This window comes from Lepisosteus oculatus, chromosome 1 (genome assembly GCF_040954835.1).
Source record: "Lepisosteus oculatus isolate fLepOcu1 chromosome 1, fLepOcu1.hap2, whole genome shotgun sequence".
Lineage (NCBI taxonomy): Eukaryota > Metazoa > Chordata > Actinopteri > Semionotiformes > Lepisosteidae > Lepisosteus > Lepisosteus oculatus.
Window position 1 is genome coordinate 15,216,981 of NC_090696.1, and position 6,571 is coordinate 15,223,551.

Sequence of the window (6,571 nt, forward strand, 5' to 3'; positions counted from 1 at the left end):
TGAAGTTTTTTGTCCTCCCTGAAACCACTGACCAGGATCTGCCTTGCTTAGCTTCAGAAATCCAATGAGCACAGAGTAAGCAGTGCGTCTGCTTATTAATGACTCATCCCAGAGACGCTCACCTCATTCCACCTCCACCAGGTGACCAGGCTGTGGAGGAGCTGTGAGTCAGAGTGCTTGTTGTGGGGACCTGCAGAGAACAGAGGGCCAAGGTGACTGGAGAATATTTTCTCAATGGTGAAATTACAGCTGAGGACTGTGATGAAAGGTCACATCCATTTTCTAACCAGATATCCAATACAGGGGAGCTGGAGCCTATCCCAGCAAGCAAGGAGCACAAGGCAGGATACACCCTGGATGGGACACCACTCCATCGCAGGGCAATGTCGGAGTGTGCATAGTCCTGTCGTCCTCTTTCTACCATACTGGAAGCCATGGTTAAGAACACTCAAACAAAATTATGACATTTTATTACTTGCTAAACGAAGAATGATATGTAACAGTATGTCATCTTTTTCATTCTTTTTATTTGTGACTCATAATACATGACTGCTATTGCACAGCACTCTGAGGTTTTGGAAAGTTCTGTAATTGATTGATACAGTTACATAAAATTGCATTATTTTGTATATTCTTATTCTCATGAAAAGTGAACCAGAGGACACAAATGGAAACTACAGTAAGATATGTTTAAAACTGAGCACAGGCGGCACTTTTTAGTACAGAGGATTGTGGGTGTCTGGGAGAACTTACTCAACTTACTCGCTCTTGTTGGAGTGAACACCCAGGCTTCTTCTCTCATCATCACTTTAGGCGAGCTTCTGGCAGCTGTATGCCTGGGTGTTTGTCTGCCTCCGAGCTGTCCTGCTGCAGCCCATTTGTCTCTTTGTCTGTGAGCTGTCTAGATGTTAGCTACAGCCTGTGTGTCTGTCTCTGGGCTGTCCATATGTTGAAGACGGCTGTGGCCTGTGTGTCAGTCTTTTTCTGAGCTGTCTAGATATTGGAGAGAGCTGCAGTCTGTGTCTGTCTGTCTGTCTGTCTGTCTGTCTGTCTGTCTGTATGTCTGTCTGTCTGTCTCTGAGCTGTCCAGATGTTGGAGAGAGCTGCAGTCTGTGTCTGTCTGTCTGTCTGTCTGTCTCTGAGCTGTCCAGATATTGGAGAGAGCTGCAGTCTGTGTCTGTCTGTCTGTCTGTCTGTCTGTCTGTCTCTGAGCTGTCCAGATGCTGGAGAGAGCTGGAGTCTGTGTCTGTCTGTCTGTCTCTGAGCTGTCCAGATGTTGGAGAGAGCTGCAGTCTGTGTCTGTCTGTCTGTCTCTGAGCTGTCCAGATGTTGGAGAGAGCTGGAGTCTGTGTCTGTATGTCTCTGAGCTTTCCAGATGCTGGAGAGAGCTGCAGTCTGTGTCTGTCTGTCTCTCAACTGTAGGTCTGCATATCTGATCCTGAGTCTGGAGGAGCTCTTACTTACTCCATGTTCTGTTCTTGCACCAAGAATATAGCATTTTAATCTCCTGCTGTTTAATAGCAATGTAATTTAATTTTACAAAGGAAGACATTAAATATTGAACACGTACACTCGGGAAGCAATTATTTCCTGGTTGTCGTTATCCTGAATTTTTCATGATGTTCCTAACGAGTAGACAGCCCTGCGCTGTGAGCTCAGAGACCCCCTGGGAGCATGGAGCTGTGATGAATCGGCATCTGACATTGTCTCTAATCGCACGGGGTATTTCAATCAGTTTGCCTCCATTACTACAGTAAAGGGTTCAAACCTGGTGTGAGAGAAGGCTTTTGCCACAAGTCGTGCAACAGTGGAGCCACAGTGATGTTGTGGGGTGGGGTCTTTGGAATAGCTTCACATTCTTCATCTGTTTCTTTGCCTTTTTGCATTTACATTGAGTTCCAGTAAAACACAAGTATTCTTGTATCATCTTTCAAGCCTGGCTCTTCCTGATTGGTGGGAAGGAAAAGTTTTTGTGGTGATTTTATCACAGGAGCTTTGCACTCCTGCCATTGTGCAACCCTACTGAAGACTGAAGACTAAAGAGATTCTGTTCTGTTATCCTGCCTGGGTGTGATCTGCCTCTGAGACTACGATTCACTCTGATGGGTCTTCCTACAGATCTGTCCAGGTCAGCAATGTACTTTTACTGCTGTGGTGGCGAGACCTGTAGTCAAAATTCAAAATACTAATTTGTTACAGAAGTTGAATATCATGAAAGCCACCTATTTCTGGTTTCATAATGTTTGTACTACCTGCTAGACTGACATAATGAATGAGATCATTGCTACAAATCCGGAAAGAGCAGGGGCCCCAATAAAGGCCACTGAGGAACACCCAAGAGCTTGAAAAAAAGAATCCTAACTTTGAGTTATCTACAGGTTACATGTACAAAAACCAAATTTTTCTCCTCTGGAATTAGAATGGAAGATCGCTTTACTTTAAGAGCAATCAGCACTGATCACAAAGAGAGAGGTGGTGTGTTTGTGAGAGACAATATGACTTAGAAAGCTACTAAAGGAGCACTAGAAAGAATACTTGTGTCTTTGAAGAAGATACCAGAATTGTCCAATTTAAAGTTCCCAGTGACGTGTAGCATTTACCCAGTGAGAGCTCAGCAGAGTCCCTCATACAGGCAAGCCAGGGAAAGTGTTTATTTGCTGTAACCATTACCCCCGATGAGAGACATTGCTGGGAAGGCTGGGGAGGTTTGGCACCTCTGTGTGAGATACCCCACACAGAAACACTGGTAATGAATGAGCAGCTTTCTTCTGAAGTACAGAGTATCATTACCCTTTACGTTTACATCATAATTTCAGAGAAAGAGTATTTCAAGCCCAACTGTCAAGGCGTTGGTTGAATTCCCAGAGTGCTGTATCTATTTTTAGTTTTTTTTTCATTCTCATAAAGATCAAGCCTTGAAGCCAGTTTAACCATGTAACTGCAAAACCAGTTTGATTTCTTGTTCAGAATCTGCATGGACAGACTCAGGGGTTGCTGGCACCCCTACTCCAATGAGCGGTGTCATGTTGTTATGTGCTTGTGCTTTTCCTTATTTCCATGTCTGGTTCTGGCGCAAGAGCAGCACCTACTGGTCTACCAACACCAGTCGCCACCAACAATGTCTGGCTGAGCTCCTGAGATCTGATGGCGTCAGGCTCCTCAAGGGCACCAGGCCCTTGCAATGCAGCTGTCAAAATTCTTCTTTTTCACCTGTGGCTGTGTTTCCACGGAGGACCAGCAGATGCACAGACTAAGAAGGAAACTTCACGGGCCCGAGGACTCAAGGTCACCTCCTGAGCAAATCCAACCTGAAAGCAGATAATCCAGCTTTATACGAAACTGATATGTTTTCTAAGTGTAGCAAAAAAGCGCTGACTGACTGATTGCCAGGGAAAGAGGCCGATACTGTGGTGAGGGGAGCAGGGCTACAGAAGGGGCAGAGGGGACAGATGTGTCACAGTGTCCAGGGTCCAGACACACCACACTGGGGCTCTAGAGGAGCACGCCTGAGAGGCAGCCGGGGACACTGTGGACACGAACTGTCGGGGATGATGGAGGGAGACAAGAGTATATTAGAAAAGTTACAGTTCACAGGGGCTCATTTTACCCATCATGCTCTAAGACAAAAGCAAATCTGGGTCAGCCCTGAAGCTCCCAGCCTGCTGCCCACTGGAGCTCAGCCGCTGTGAGCCTGGCCAGTGCCTGGATGAAGTACTGGCGCACTTCGGCTGCCGTCGCATCATCCAGGTGGTGGAGGGGAGTCCCCAGTACCTGTAAAGAGCTTTGAGGGGCGTGTCCAGAGAAGTGCTGTAAAAGAGTAAGGATTATTATTAGAGGTCAGGTGTCTGAAGATGTGACCTTTCAGAAATGCAGGATAGAGCCCAGCTCTGGGGCTCCCATTTGGGGAACAAGGTAATCGAGTTCCTGGTGCTGCAGAACCTGTGGTGGGTAAACCTTAGTGTTATATTCCAATGGCCTGGTGCATGACTGTGGCCGAGGGCACAAACCTGCAGACGAGCATGAAGGTTCATGATTGCATCATTACTGTGCATCATTCAGTACTGAATAATGTGAATTGCAAAGGATAATTTTTCATTTCCTTATAGAAGCCTACTATTCTCTAACAATTTCCTTACACTTATACAGCACTTTACTCTCTTTACTAACTCAAAGCTCTTTACAGGTAATGTTGATCACCTCCTCCTACTGGATGATGCGACAGCAGCCTGAGTGAACCAGTACTCCCACCACACATCGGCTATAAGTGGGGAGGAGAACAGAGTGATGAAACCAGTGCATATATTATTATTCTCTACTGACTTAATTCGTGTAGCCTTTGGCCAATCAAGCACTTAAGAGCTGCTCGTGTAGAGATACAGAGAGAGGTATCGCTACATCCTCGACAGACTGTATGTAACATCCAAACCAGACTCTCTTTGTCAAGAAGAGAAGGGGTGAGTCCTTCATAATCACTGTAAGTAGAGCAGCTGTCCAGCCCCACAGGGGACAGACCAGAGAGGAGAGAGTTAAATTGCTCTCTGGTGGATGTAATAGTGCAGACCGATACGGAAGAGGAGTATTATTTGACAGTGCACAGATGCACGGTAAAAATGGCCATTTAATCCAATTTGAGGTCCCTTCGCCTGAAGCACTGTACAGTCACGCCTCACCAGCTGAGAGCCCGGACTCTGGAGCTTTTTAAAGGCCGCTGGTAAGGGAAGAGAATGTGTCTGCCTCCACCTCTGACAGAAAATCTAAGTGTGATTGTTTGTCTTGGGCATGAAAAGAAAGCACAGAGGGAGGCCATCTGGGCTCCAGGGAGTAAAATCACCAGTTTTTCGTTTTTTTCACCTTCTTGTTAACAGTGTGCCAGTATATCATGATTACCACTTTATAGTCCAATTTTATTCTAGCTGGGACAGCAGTTGGTATTTGATAACAGTAAGGTGATAGTGACAGGAGTGACATTAAATAGTTTGTATTTTCTAAAGTGGTCCAGCAATCGCTGATTACTTGCCAGTGTCTGCATTCACGGTCCTGGAAGGGTGTGTTCAGCGAGCGGGACTCCACTCATCTTTCCTGGCAGGAGGAGAGTAACAGTGCTCTCTCAGATTCCTGCCTCGCTCCCTTGACACCGAGTCCGTCCTCGAGCGCTGGTGTCAGACTTCACGATGTCTGAGCAAAACAAACAGGCTCTGCTGTAAATCAAGCCCGTTCTCACACAGACCGCCCCCACACCAGCGCTCTCACAGGGGTCTGCATTAGGCCCACTACTCTTCCATTCTAAACATATAATAATAAAGATAACAACATCACTTTATTAACCCTATACAGTTTCTTGCATTAGGAATTTGTCTTTTCACATACCCCAGCTTGCTCTCCAGGAGACACACAGACAGGGAGAGAAGCTTGGGGTCAGAGCGCAGGGTCAGCCATTTATAGGGCACCCCTGGAGCAGTTGGGGTTAAGGGCCTTGCTCAGGGGCCCAACAGAGTAGGATTCCTCTGCCAGCTGCGGGATATGAACCAGCAACCTTCCAGCCACAAGCGCAGATCCTTAGCCACAGAGCCATCACCTCGCCCTGTCCAAGGTTTGTCCCAGATTTACTGCTCCACCTGATTCAGGGGAACCTCTGTGGTCTGTTGACTGATTCCAGCTACTGTATTGTGAGAAATGCAACATGGAGCAACGGAATTCTGCATGTATACAAGCAGAACCACAGGAGAAATGTTCCCGGGCTCCCTGGCCAGCTTCATGCCTCTGTGTACCATGTGTGTCATGCCTGCTAGACTGTATGGGCACACAAGTGGTTTCACTGAGCCCAGTGTCTTTGTCTTTGTAAATTCATCATCCATTTTTTAACTGCATATTCCAATTCAGGGCTTCGGGGGAGCCAGAGTCTGTCCCAGCAAGAAACAGGCTCAAGGCAGGAAACACCCAGTCCATCACAGGGCACACACAGTGGTGCACACACTCACATCATGGCCGGTTTTCCCAGGAGCCAGTTAACCTGCCAGCATGTCTTTGGACTGTGGGAGGAAACTGAAGCACCTGCAGGAAACCCCTGTGAACTTGGGGAGAACATACAAACTCCACACAGACAGCTCTCCAAGTCCAGGAACAGAAGTCAGCGTTGCAAGCCAGCAGTGCAGCAGCGCTAACCACTGTGCCACTGTGCTGCCCCATCTATGGAAAGCTGCTCCAAATTCCTATCTTTATGTTCACCAAATTTCACAGCTCAGTGGTGAGAAGCTCTCCCCTTACATTAGTTTGAATAGGTCACCTAAGTTACTGAGCACCCTGTAAATCAATTAGCAGCACTCCTGCATCAACTGCAGACTTGTTAAATTAGGAGGACACTGGTAAAAAAACTCCAGCTCTGACAAGCACAAAGCACGACATGTGGATACTGTATCTCCTCCACAGACAGCACAGGGGCGTCACTGAGCTGGAGTGAGAAACTGTGGCTGAGAGCCCCATGCTGCGGGTCAGATCTTGGGCACCAGTGGTCGAACTCCTCTACCTGCTGCTCCATCTTAGTTATAGTCCAGTGTCCTGTGAGGTGTGACTC